Source organism: Peromyscus leucopus, chromosome 8b (assembly GCF_004664715.2).
Source record: "Peromyscus leucopus breed LL Stock chromosome 8b, UCI_PerLeu_2.1, whole genome shotgun sequence".
In the NCBI taxonomy this organism is placed as follows: Eukaryota; Metazoa; Chordata; class Mammalia; order Rodentia; family Cricetidae; genus Peromyscus; species Peromyscus leucopus.
This window is the reverse complement of record NC_051086.1, coordinates 99,135,389-99,149,783: the sequence shown is the minus strand read 5'-3', so window position 1 is coordinate 99,149,783 and position 14,395 is coordinate 99,135,389. Positions and strand designations below refer to the sequence as shown.

Genomic DNA, 14,395 nt, shown 5'->3' with positions numbered 1-14,395 from the left:
CATGTGGTTTTTTTCTTTGAGTTTGTTTATATGGTGTATTACATTGATGGACTTTCGTATGTTGAACCACCCTTGCATCCCTGGGATGAAGCCTACTTGATCATGGTGGATAATTGTTCTGATGTGTTCTTGGAGTCTGTTTGCCAGTATTTTATTGAGTATTTTTGCATCAATGTTCATGAGGGAGATCGGTCTGTAGTTCTCTTTGTTGCATCCTTGTTTGGTTTAGGAATCAGGGTAATTGTAGCCTCATAGAAGGAGTTTGGTAATGTTCCTTCTGTTTCTATTATGTGGAACAATTTAGAGAGTATTGGTATTAACTCTTCTTTGAAGATCTAGTAGAATTCGGCACTGAAACCATCTGGTCCTGGGCTTTTTTTGGTTGGGAGACTTTTAATGACTGTTTCTATTTCCTTAGGGGTTATTGGACTATTTAAATAGTTTATCTGGTCTTGATTTAACTTAGGTATGTGGTACCTATCCAGAAAAATGTCCATTTCTTTTAGGTTTTCCAGTTTTGTGGAGTAGAGGTTTTTAAAATATGACCTTATAATTCTCTGGATTTCCTCAATGTCTGTTGTTATGTCCCCCTTTTCATTTCTGATTTTGTTGATTTGGATTCTCTCTCTCTGTCTTTTGGTTAGTTTGGATAAGGGCTTGTCTATCTTGTTGATTTTCTCAAAGAACCAACTCTTTGTTTCATTAATTTTTTGTATTATTCTCTTAGTTTCTAATTTATTAATTTCACCTCTCACTTTGATAATTTCCTGGCGTCTATTCTTCCTGGGAGACTTTGCTTCTTCTTGTTCTAGAGCTTTCAGGTGTGCTGTTAAGTCACTAGTGTGGGATTTCTCCAACTTCTTTATGTGGGCATTTAGTGCTATGAATTTCCCTCTTAGCACTGCTTTCATAGTGTCCCATAAGTTTGGGTATGTGGTGTCTTCATTTTCATTGATCTCTAGGAAGTCTTTAATTTCTTTCTTTATTTCTTCCTTAACCCATTGGTGATTCAGTTGAGCATTATTCAGTTTCCATGAGATTGTAGGTTTTCTGTAGTTTTTGTTGTTGTTGAAATCTAACTTTAAACCATGGTGGTCTGATAGAACACAGGAGGTTATTCTAATTGTTTTGTATCTGTTGAGATTTGCTTTGTGGCCAAGTATGTGGTCGATTTTAGAGAAAGTTCCATTGGGTGCTGAGAAGAAGGTATATTCTTTCTTGTTAGGATGGAATGTTCTGTAGATATCTATTAGGTCCAATTGGGCCATGACATCAGTTAAGTCCTTTATTTCTCTGTTAAGTTTCGATTTGGGAGATCTGTCCAGTGGTGAGAGTGGGGTGTTGAGATCTCCCACTATTAATGTGTGGGGTTTTATATGTGGTTTAAGCTTCAGTAATGTTTCTTTTACATATGTGGGTGCCCTTGTGTTTGGGGCATAAATGTTCAGAATTGAAACTTCATCTTGGTGGATCTTTCCTGTGATGAGGATGTAATGTCCTTCTTGATCTCTTTTGATTGATTTTAGTTTGGAGTCTATTTTGTTGGATATCAGGATGGCTACCCCTGCTTGTTTCTTAAGACCATTTGATTGGAAAGTCTTTTCCCAGCCTTTTATTCTTAGGTAGTGTCTGTCTTTGAATTTGAGATGTGTTTCTTGTATGCAGCAGAAAGATGGGTCCTGCTTTCGTATCCATTATGTAAGTCTATGTCCTTTTATAGGTGAATTAAGTCTGTTGATATTAAGTGATATTAATGACCAGTGATTCTTCATCCCTGTTATTTTTGGTGGTAGTGTGTGTGTACTTCTCTTCTTTGGGGTTTACTGTTGTGGTTTTATCTATTGCCTGTGTTTTCGTGTGTGTATCTGACTTCCCTCGGTTGGAATTTTCCTTCTAGTGCTTTCTGTAGGGCTGGGTTTGTGGATAGGTATTGTTTAAATCTGGCTTTGTCTTCGAATATCTTGTTCCTTCCGTCTATGATGATTGAAAGTTTTGCTGGGTATATTAGTCTGGGCTGACATCCATGGTCTCTTAGTGTCTGCATTACATCTGTCCAGGTCCTTCTGGCTTTCAAAGTCTCCATTGAGAAATCGGGTGTTATTCTGATGGGTTTACCTTTATAGGTCACTTGGCCTTTTTCCTTGGCTGCTCTTAATATTCTTTCTTTATTCTGTACATTTAGTTGTTTAATTATTATGTGTCGAGGTGACTTTTTTGGGGGTCTAGTCTGTTTGGTGTTCTATAGGCTTCTTGTATCTTCATAGGCATTTCCTTCTTTAAGTTAGGAAAGTTTTCTTCTATTATTTTGTTGAATATATTTTCTGTGCCTTTGAGTTGGTATTCTTCATCTTCTTCTATCCCTATAATTCGTAGGTTTGGTCTTTTCATGGTGTCCCAAATTTCTTGGACATTTTGGTTCATGACTTTGTTGGCTTTAGTGTTTCCTTCGACTGATGAAACTATTTCTTCTACTGTATCTTCAATGCCAGAAATCCTCTCTTCCATCTCTTGCATTCTGTTGGTTATACTTGCATCTGAAGTTCCCGATCTTTTACTCAGGTTTTCTATTTCCAGCATTCCCTCTGTTTGTGTCTTCTTTATTTTTTCAATTTCCCTTTTCAGTTCTTGGACTGTTTCCTTTGTTTGTTTCATTACTTTTTCATGATTTTCTTTCAGTGCTTTATTGTTTCTTGCAGGACTTTATTGTTTTCTTCCAGGACTTTATTGTTTTCTTCTAATTTGTTTGTCCTTTCCTCTAGTTGTTTACAGCGTTCTTCCAATTTTCTTGTCTTTTCCTCTACACAAGCCTCTACCTTCTTCATGAAGTTACTCATAAGGCTACTTCTGCTTCTTCCAATTTTTGGTGTTCAGGTCTAGATGTTGGAGGCGGGCTAGGTTCTGGTGATGCTGTATTGCTCTTCATTTTGTTGCATGTACTTCTGCCTTGACGTCTGCCCATCTCCTTGTGGTTCCTTCTTGGTCTTATCAGTGTACTTGTTTCAGAAAGAGCTGACAGTTCAGGAAGTCTCTCTCTCTTGTCCAAAAGAGAGTTCTCTTGTCCAACTCTGGTCCAGAAGGGAAGTCGGGGGCAGGATGGGAGCTGGTGGACGGTCTCTAAGTCTCAGGAAGTGGCTGGGGTCTCGGGCAGATGGGCGTGGGGGCAGGGCACGGAGATTGCAGGGGCTGCCGGGGGGCTTGGAAAAGGGGATCCCTCCTGGTGGGGCTAGAAGGGGACCCGCCCAGTGGCCAGAACCTGTGGCCAAGTTGGGCAGGTCTTCCCGGAGTGGCTGGTGCCCAGGGAAGGGGTCCGGGTTGGACCCGGATACTCACCTCTGGTCCAGAAGGGAAGTCGGGGGCAGGATGGGGGCTGGGGGCCGGTCTCTAAGTCTCAGGAAGTGGCTGGGGTCTCGGGCAGATGGGCGTGGGGGCAGGGCGCGGAGATTGCAGGGGCTGCCGGGGGGCTTGGAAAAGGGAATCCCTCCCGGTGGGGCTAGAATGATTTTTTATAGACAATACCAAACATAACCTTTAAACGAAATTTGAAGAATTGTGTGTCATCAAAGCTTTAAATGTGTAGTCCAGGGAGATGGGTAAAGTGCTTGTCATGTAATCATGAGGACCTGAGTTCAGGTCCCCAGCACCTGTGTAAAATCTGGGTACAGTGGAACACATTGGTAACTTCAGCACTGAAGGTGGGGGAAGCAGAGCCAGGGGACTCCCAACACGGACTTTCAGCAACATTTCTTTCGTTTTTATAGTTTTGCTTTCTTTATTTTACATGTGTGAGTGTTCTGCCCGTCCCTATGTAAATGTAAGTGCAGTGCCCACAGAGGCCAGAAGAGGGCGATGGATTCCCTGAGCCAAGTTCTCAGATAACAAGTGTGGGTACTAAGAGCTGAACTTAGCTCCTCTGCAAGAGCAGCCACTTCTCCTAACCATTGAACCATCTCTCTAGCTCACATGGGGTTTTCTTTTTAGGAACTGATTGGCTAGTCTGAAGGTGGGCATAGAAGAGGACCCGACCATTGTTGACAGACTTTCTGACATCCACAAGTGTGACATGACATCAAGACTTGAGACTAAAGCTCTAGCAATGAAACAGCAGTGGACCTGTTCAGATCTGAGAAATTAGACAAACCACACAAACCAGACAAGCCAGGAAAAAAACCAAACATATTCAGAATCAGTGTCTTCCTCAAAGTGGCACTGGGAAGATGTGTTAAGTGTTAAATTAATTGAGAGGAAAAAATTAATTATTAGCTCACCCTTGATGGGAAAATCAGTCAAGAGCAGACACGGTGGTTCAAACTTTAATCCCAGCACTCAGGAGGTGAAGACAGATGGGTCTCTGTGAGTTCTGGGCTAGCCTGGTCTATATAGAGAGTTCCAGGCCATCCAGAGTTACAGAGCAAAGCCTTGTCTGAAAAATATCAGTTAAAAATTGGTCAAGGACATACTTACTCATAAAAGGAAAAAATTTTAAATCCTTCACAAGGACTAGGAGGATGGCTCAGTGGTCGAAGATGCTGTGTGAGCCTGGGGGCCTAAATTCAGTTCTCAGAATCATGTGGAAGTGGAAGGAGAGACCTAATTCCACAAAGATGTTCACTGAATGCCAAATTTGTGCTGTAACATGCACAAGTGTGCACACACACCACAAACATACTAAATAGTAATAAATAAAAATGTAAGTGCTGGGAATCAAACCTGGGTCCTTTTGGAAGAACAGCCAGTGCTCCTAACTGCTGAGCCATCCCTCCAGGCCCTGCTTGCTTTTGGAGACAGAGTCCTATGGAGCTCAAGCTGAACTGGAACTGACAATGTAGCTGAGGATGACTAAACCCCAGAACTCAGGCCTCTACCTGCCAAGTGCTGGGATTACAGACATGTGCTTGGCTTGGTATTAATAATTTCTTAAATGAGAGGCAAAAAGTATAATCAGTAGACTAATTTGGTATATTATAATTAAAAGTCATTTATCAAAAGATATAAAAAAAAAAGGTGACTGGGGCAGTAGGTCAGTCAATGAAATGTTTGCTGTGTGAACATAAGGACTTGAATTGGATCTGCGGAACCCACATAGAAAGCAGGCCTTCAGGACACATGCTTATGACCAAGTCATCCATCTGTGTTCTATTTCATCACAAACACAGGATGGGGGAGGGTGGGAAGAGGAGGAGGAGGGAAGGAGGCAGAAAAGGAAAGAAAAGGAAAAGGATGCTCTAAAGAGTTTAACCGCAGAGGAAAACGATGTAATAGTGTGCTAACACAGCCAGCCAGAGCACCACAAACAAGATGCACGTCACAGTGTCAACACATCAGTGTGCATGGACCTCCAAGACACAACGATGTCAAATGATAAATCCAAAGACTTAGAAATGAGGCCTGTGAACTGGGCATGGTAGCACATGCCTATAATCCCAGAACTCGGGAGGCTGAGGCAGGAGGATGAGGAGCTGGAAACTAGCCTGGGCTACACAGTGAGACCCTGCTAATGAAAGAAAGGGAAGAAGGAAGGAAAGAAAGAAGGAGAAAGGGAGAGAGATATACAGACAGAAACACAGACAGACAGACACACAGACACACAGAGAGATAAATAGTTAGACAGAGGAAGAGGGCTCGGATGCATCTCTGTGACAAAGTGCTTGTTTTGCATGTCAGGTTTCGGTTACTCCTGAACACTGAGGGAAAGAGTGGAACACTGGTACAGGCAGCTGGTGCGGGTGGGTGAATCTCTGTGAGTTGAAGGCCAGCTTGGTCTGTATAGCGAGTTCAAGACCAGGGCTCCACAGTGAGACCCTGTCTCTAGAAAAGAAAGTATAACTCTGTATATAAAAACCCCAAACAGAGACGCTAAACAATACACCCTGGGCAAACCCATGTGCATGTATGTAACAAAACCTTAAGCCAGCAGAAAAAAACATGCTGAGGTTGTCACCAAGAAGAGTAGAAAGCAGGAATGTGACATCAGAGAGGAGAATCGTCAGTATGGACCACATTCTATTACTGCACCTGGAGGAGGGCACATTGCCAAGTGTCTTTCCGTGTGAGGTGTATCTATTTATTGGACATGTTGTCAAACTGCCCTCTAAATATCTATATCCATAAACTCTGATTAGCGCTGTCCTCAGCCTGGGTTGGAGAAGCTTCCCTCTGCTGTGGTCTCAGTGCTGAGAAAATGTGACAATTGAGTGATCAGCAATAAACGGGACATCTATATCAAACCCTAGCCTACGCCACCCCAAGGCACCTCCTCTCTACCAGAAGGTGCCTCCATCATACCTCACGCAACCCCATTCTATCCCAAGGCTCAGGAACATTATGGAAGGAAGAAGGGGAGGAAAGCATTCGACAGCCAGAGGTGAGGAGGAGAGTGCTGTGAGAAGCTGGGATCTGGCTGAGGCATGGTCACTGCACTCATGACACTGTGGCTGTGGTCACCTGTCCAAGACCAAGACAGCAAGATCGGTTAACATTCTGGCGGGCGGCACTATGGACTCAGTGAGTTAGGAAAAGAAAGAAGAATGGAAGGAGGGAATAGACCATGAAGGGGAGGAGGGAACACATGAGGGAGTGGGAGGGTGGGGTTGGAGGTGGATATGATAGACTGATGTTGTACATGTGTGAATTTATCAAAGCATAAGTAAAGATAGTCTATTAAAATATGTATGTGTATGTATTTATTGGGCACATTCTTTTATGCATTTGACACAGCAAAAAGAGTCTTCTAAAACTTTGAGAGTATTCTCAGAATCACAGATTTATTTGTTGTCCTCTGTCACCAGAAGAGCTGTGTCCAGGGACATGAACAGAGCTTTGATGTCAACAGACCTCACTGATTCTCATAATCAGGACAATGCTGCTTCTTCCCAGAGCACCTCTGAGGCCTGTTCACCCAGAGGACCGCACTGAGCATGCTCAAGAGCAGGGGCACCTCCAGAAAGACCAGGACCTTGAAGTAGATGCTGCTCAGCACTGGCCTGTGGGGACAAGGTCACAATAAGCTCCATATCCAGAAGGTGATGTTGGTGTCCTACACTGTGTGCCTGTCTCTTTACCCAGGTGTGTGTCCAAGGTGTTCTTTTCAGGAACAAGGACAAGGAACCCTGCCTGATTGAACAGTGTGACTGATAGCCCAAGAATTAGCCTGGAACGGTGAATCTGGCTCAGTCTCTCCATGGACCTCCCTCCACTCCTAAGGCCTCTATCCAGGCAGGTGCTGCTCCTGCACCCAGACCCTAACTTTCTTTTAAACTCAGTTCTCCTATTTCCTCCTGGTGGCTCTTATTTGTTATTGATTTATTTGTTTGTTTGGTAGTTGGTTTTCTTGGGGGACTGGAAGGGTCTCTCTTTTATGTAACCCAGGCTGTCCTGGAACTCACTTCTAGACCAGGATGACCTTCAACTCACAGATCCACCTGCCTTTATGTCCCAAGTACCGATGTTAAAGGCTTGTGCCACCACAATCGAGTGAATGTATTTATTTTCATTAGTTAATTAATTAATTTACTGTTTGTTTGGGGTTTTTTTTGTGTGTGTGTGTGCATGTGAGTGTATCCAGGTGCACATGTGTTTGCATGAATGTGCAGCTGAGAGGATAATCTTGGATGTCATTCCTCAAGAATCATCACCTGTTATATTTGTTTTGAGACAGGTCCCACTTTGCAGGTCTGGCTAGAATGGAATTTTCTGTGTTGTCCAGGCTGGTCTTAAACTCACAGATACTGGGCTGCCTTTGCCTCCCAGTGCTGGATTAAAGGCATGAGTCACCACACCTGATCCATCTATCTTCTTATCTGTCAGGATCTCACATTGGCCTGGAGCTTACCAAGTAGTCTAGGCTGGCTGCCCAGTGAGCCTCATGGAACCACCTGTCTCCATCTCTATAGCTCAGGTATTTCAATTGTATGCCACCATGCCCAACATGTGGGTGCTGAAGCTCGAACTCAGATCCTTCACCAGCAGAGCTGTCTCCCCAGACTCGGGGGTGTTTGTGTTGTAACCTCTTGACAGGAAACTAACTCCATCTCAGCACGTCTGGGTCTGGGTGTCACTGCTGTGCCCCAATCTGTAGATGAGCAACTGTTGTTCACAAGACACTCCCCCATGTCAGTGTGGGACTGGAAGATGCAGGAGACGCCCAAGGAGGGCGATCCAAACCCTTCTACATCCACCCTCTCAGCATCACCCCCACCCACAGTCCAGAGCCCTCAGGGTCCTCACCGGGGTCGTAGGCTGGGACCAGGAGTTGTGTCCTCTGTGGTCACGCTGGGCTGAGTGTGCACTGGTGAGGATGTGGGGGACCCCAGGATATTTGCTCTGTTCTCGGGGCTAGAGCCTGTGACAGGAGCAAAGGATGGAAACACAGACTGTCCCAGTGACCTCCACTCCATGTCCTCCCCACTGAAACCTCTGCAGGTCTGCTGCACACGGGTCCCTAGGGAAACAGAGGACCGCTGTGTGACAGCCTACAAGCCCCAAGTCAGGGCTTCCCTCCCCAGGCCTTCCCATGGTGCACTGGGGCTGGTTGGCACTTTCAAACTTGAGGCCAGTCTTCCTGCAGAGGAGAGTTTAAGTGTCAGTGACAAGACACTTGTTTCCAGGTCCCTTCTGGCCTCAGTGACACCTTTTGCCTCCTTGTCTTCCATCCTTCTGGGGACAGACACAGAGTGGTGGGACTCTGTCTGCCTGGCCCAGTCATTCCCACACTGTCACACAGACAGGCCTGAGGAATGGTCAGGTGGAAAGTTCTAGAAAGACAGATGCTTGAAGGACCCTGTGTAGAGTGGCCTCTGCTGAGGGGAACTAGAGACACCAGTGGGTTTTGGTTCCACACTCCTCACTATAAATCCACAAAGGATGTTGGAGGGAAGCTTTTATGAGGGGGAAACCACAATTGAGAACCAGAACAGGAAGCTGGGAGTGGGGATGGGAGCCTGTAATCCCAGTGCTGGAGAGGCAGAGTCAGGAAGATCAGTCATTCAAGATGAATCCCTACTACACAGTGAGTTTGTGGCCAGCCTGGGCTACACAAGACCCTCTCTCAGAATAGAAAAATACCGGGAACAACAGAGCAGTTCATCGCCTTCAGCCCCCACCCCCACCCGGCCCTTAAAGAGATGCACTAATTCAGGTTCTGTAAACAAGGGAGGCTCTGTAGGGGAGAATGAGTGCAGACATGGAGAACATTGGGACCAGAGGAGCTGAGAGACTGTCTTCATCCAGCTCCACTCTCTGCCTGGGAATAACAACTTTGGGGGATTCTCTGAGTTTCTTCCTGAAGTAAATGGTTCCTGGGAAAGGGGAATGTGGGGGAACTTGGACGGGTTGAATGGATTTCTCAGGAATCAAGAAGCCCGATATATAATCTACACTTCCTGTGTCTCTGGTTCCTCTCAGAAGCCCCAGAACCACTGTGATGAGGCTGGCACCTTGGGACCTCCATGGAAGGGAAGTGTCCACTCAGTTTCAGGCCAGGGCATCCTCTGAAGGAGGGGAGTAGATAGGCTGGGTTCTGTTCCCACATGAGATGGGGACAGGAACAAATGAGACCTGGGAGAGAGGACTTGTCTGCTATCAGGGCAGGAAGTCACAAAGAACCAGTGGTTCAGGGCTTGTCTCAGACACTCAGAGAATCTCAAACATTGGTTGATGAGACAGCTCGGTGGGCAAAGACCCTGCTTGTCAAACCTGAAGACCTGAGTTAGAGCCCTAGGACCACACTGTGGAGGGAGAACTAAGTGAGAGTTCTCTGACTGACACACACCAGGGCTAGTCCAACTAACCAACTAAATAACTAAATAACTAACTAACTAACTAAATGTATGTATGTAATAAAAAGAGAGCTTCTAAGAACTCAGGTTCCCCATTGTGCCTGTGTGTACACGCACACACAGATATTGGTGTACTTTCGCTATCACATATACCACACATGCTCTCACAATGGCACATGTGGAATCAAACCCCCTGTGGCCTGAGTCACTGATTTACCAAGCTCACCATGCGATTGTATCTGGCTTTTCTTCCCTCATGAGGGGAATGACTGGCCTGTTCTCAGGGTGCCCTGACATGAAGGGAGCTTACCTGGGACCACGGACACCACAACTTTGAAGGAGTCATCGATCCCCAAGGTGGGATCGATTTTCCAGAAGGAGCCATTGATAAATGGCACATCCACCCCACATTTATAGATGCTTGCATCTTCCAGGGTGAGGTTCTCCAAGGTCACTGTGAAGGTGAGGATGCCTGGATGGTCCCTGATGGAAACTCGGCCTTTCCCAGCTTCTTTTGAGGCTCTGGTCCTGACAATCTCTTTACATGGTCGTAGTGAAACTCTGCACCAGTATTTGTCGTTAGTCTTGTGTTCCTCCTCCTACTGACACCGCACACTCAGGGACTCCCCCACAGTGCCTGTCACCTTGCTGGGGCCATGCAGAGGGACACAGCCTGGAAAACACAAGCCCCAATTCTGCACCTTCACAGCTGGATGGGGGTCAGGCCTCCCTTGGTCAGGTCTTAGGGAGCTGCCTGGTCTGGAGGAAGCATCTAGAAAGGAAACAGGCCTTGTTAGACCCAGGAGTCAGGACTGAGGTGAGCGCCTGTGTTGTCCAGGAGAGGGGGCGGAGAGGGGGCTTGTCCCTGGAGAATGGAAGGGCCCAGGAGGAACCAACACTCTGTGTGTGTGAGTGTGTGTGTGTGTGTGTGTGTGTGTGTGTTAAGAGAGAGAGAGAGAGAGAGAGAGAGAGAGAGAGAGAGAGAGAGAGAGAGAGAAAGAGAAATTTTACCTATGTACATATGGAAGTGTATGTCTCTGTGAAAATCAGTGCTTGTGTGTGTTTGGTATGCACACACTCACATGTATGCAAATACATGTGTGTACACAATAAGATTGTGTGCTTTTATGGCAATGCCTGTCTCAGCTAACCCTCTCAGCAGGTCCTGACTGTATCAGGTGTGGTAGTCATGACTGTACTGTGCACTGATTCCTAACAGCACCTGTGAGGTGACACTGGCCACTCCTGCCCACCCCCACTCCTTGTCTTTACTCTGGGCCCATCTTCCTCTGCTGGCTGCTCTCTCCCACCTCCCATCCCCCATCCTGCCCTCTCACTTACTCCAAGAGTTCCCCTTTCAGAGCTGTAACCCCACCCCACCCCCATCCCCGTGCTCACCTGGGACCTGCAAGAGGAGCAGGGCTGAAGGCAGCCACACTCCCATCACTCCTGGGGTCATTTCTTCAGTTCTGATGTCTCCTGCCCACAGCAAGCCCAAGAGGAGGAGGGGCAGTGTTCTTCTAGAACGTCCAGTGTTCACATGTCAAGTTCTCCTTTCTGTCCTCTGCTTCCTGTTCCCCTGGGAGGCTCCAGTTGAACTGGTACAGGAAGTGCTCTGAAGAAGGTCCAGGACTCAGGGGCGCAGGTTCCCATCACTCCCAGTGAGAGACACATCCCTGGCCATGGATTGAGGATGTCACCTGTGCCCCAGCCTTCAGCTAAGGGCTTCACAACCTCCCACCTATGGCCAGCCTTTGAGAGCATTTCCTTTTTTGTTCATGCTGTCCATCATCTATGATAAGTCACTTCCTGAGCTGACTTGAGATCTGTCCATCTTATCTTGCCCCATCTCCGTGAGGAGAGGAACCACCTCCTTCATTTTTGTGAATCCACACCATATGTGCCTGTGTTGCTCACAGTGAAACCCTCTTGAGTTCATTGTGAGTGGGAGGTTCATGGGACAATTCTGATGGATGCTTGGCCAGTCTCCTCTTTGTATCTTGGGTCTTGTTATCCCCCCAGGTGGTGAACATGGATGGTAAACACATTGTCATGTCCTGTATTCCTCTTCTCATTTATTCCCCCATGGGGACTTGTACAGTGCTGAGACCGAGCAGAATGAAGGTATTGGGGACCTTCTGGAGAGCCTGCTCCAAGGCCACCTCCAGGGTAATGTAAGAGAATCCACTAAGGCAGCAACGGCCAGACTGTTTCTATCTGAGAGTATTTAGAAATAAGTTTTAATCATCTCTTACGGGTGAAATAAGGAAACACACATGCTTTCTGATGTTAACTTATCTTTTACTTAATCTTAATAACCAATTAATGGCCTCTGACTCTTCCTGTCTCCACACAGTTACACATCTCCACACTGCTGCATAGAGCTGCATATCTTTACAGACATACATCTTCTCACGTGGCTACACAATTTCTTTGACATACATTTCTCTTCTCCATCTCTTTTCTAGGCAGCTTCATCTTCCTTGTCTGCACACAGCCACAGCTAAGCATCATCTAAACAGCCCTCTCTCCACACAGCACCTTACACAGCTCCTAGACACAGCTCCTACAAATAGCAGCACCTCTTCTACACAGCTCTCTCTCTCTCTCTCTCTCTCTCTCTCTCTCTCTCTCTCTCTCTCTCTCTCACACACACACACACACACACACACACACACACACACACACTCTGCAGCAGCTCTCACATAGCTCTACATAGCTTTCTCTCTTCACACCGACGCTGCTGCTCCCACTCGGCCAAACTCTGGACAATTATAAGTCACATTTTCAGCGTGCTACCCATTCTCAACACACAAGATAAGCCACTTAGTTTCTCCTAGGCTGGTAACGGCACATTGACCCACACACGTAGCTCTAAGTTGGTTAGGGTCCCAGACATGAAACATCGGCTGAACCTTGAGCTGTCAGGGTACCGTATGCCCCAGCAGCAGAGAGGGAACTACTGCAAGGACTGAGTCTTGATGGAAACAGCCTGGCCTTGATTCAGCAATGAACAACATCTGGGAATTAGTCTGTGTACACTCTGTAGGGGCAGCTTAGTCTGCTTTGGACTAGGTCTAAGGTCTTTGCAAGGTAAGTAAAAGGTTGTTTTTGAGACTGAGAATACTGTTACTTTTCTATGTCAGTAAGGAAGTATATTCTGGAAATATTTAAGTTCATCAGAATTAAACTGCTTAAACAGGAATCCACAGCTAAGTAATGATGTTCTATTAAAATATGTATTTATATGTATTTATTGGGCACATTCTTTTATGTGTTTGACACATCACAAAGAGGCTTCTAAAAAAAAATCTCAGAGTAGTCTCAGGAACACAGTTTTACTTGTTGTCCTCTACCACCAGAAGAGCTGTGTCCAGGGACATGAACAGAGCTTTGATGTCAACAGACCTCACTGATTCTCATAATCAGGACAATGCTGCTTCTTCCCAGACACCTCTGAGCCTGTTCACCCAGAGACCCAGCACTGAGATGCTCCAGGAGCAGGGGCACCTCCAGAAAAACCAGGAGCTTGAAGTAGATGCTGCTCAGCAGGGACCTGTGGGGACAAGGTCACAATAAGCTCCCTTCCCAGAAGGTGGTGATGATGCCCTGCACTGTGTGTTGGTCTCTTTACCAGTGTGTGTCAAGTGCTCTTTTCAGGACAAGAACAACTAATTTGCCCTGATTGAGCTGGTGACGTGAGCCCAAGAAGTTGCCTGGAACTGTGGTCTGGCCTCAGTCTCTCCGTGGACCTCCACTCCTAAGGCCTCTATCCAGCAGTGCTGCACTCCTCCACCAACCCCACTTCTCTTCTAAATCGAGCTCCCCTATCCTTCTGGTGCCTCTATTTGTTATTTGTATTTGCTTATGTTTTTTTTTGGGTGGGCTTAGGGGACAGGTTTCTCTATTATGTACCCTAGCTGTCCTGGAACTCACTATTTGACCAGGATGCCTGAACTCACAAATCCAACATTCTCTACCTTCCGAAAGTACTAGTTAAAGCTTGTGCCACTACCAGACATGGCTGTATCATTTTCACTTAATAATTAGATTAAATAAAATTAATTATTTGCTGGTGTTTTTGTCGTGTGTGTGTGTAGGTGTGTGGTGTGTAACCTGTGTGTGCATGTAGGTGCACAATGTGTTTGCATGAACGTGGAGACCAGAGGATACGCTTGGTGCTCATTCCTCAAGAATCATCACCCTGTTATGTTGGTGTTGGGACCGTCGCACTATGCAGCTCTGGCTAGAATAAATTTTTTATGAAGTCCAGGCTGATTGTCACTCATAGACTGGCCTGCCTTCCTCCCCGCCCCTCGACTTTAAGACATGAGTCACCACACCTATCCATTCATCTGTTAATACAGGATCCACATTGCCTAGACTTCCAAATAGTCTAGCTGTCTGCAGTGAGTCTCAGGATCCTCCTGTCTCTACCTCCAAAAGCTCAGGATTTCAAGTATATCCACCCTCTGACATGCGGCGTCTGAGGCTCGAATTCAGTCCGTTACCAGTAAAGCCTTCTCAGGCTCTGTGTTGTGTTATGTAGTAGAGCCAGGAAACTAATTCCATCTCAGCAGGTCTGGTCTGGGGTCATTGCTGTGCCCCAATGTGTTAGACAG

General features: G+C 46.2%; 1 pseudogene; it reads right to left on the bottom strand.

Moving 5' to 3' along the window:
* Window positions 1-6,728: 6,728 nt before the first annotated feature.
* On the bottom strand, window positions 6,729-12,353 carry LOC114686957 (annotated as a pseudogene).
* Window positions 12,354-14,395: the final 2,042 nt, after the last annotated feature.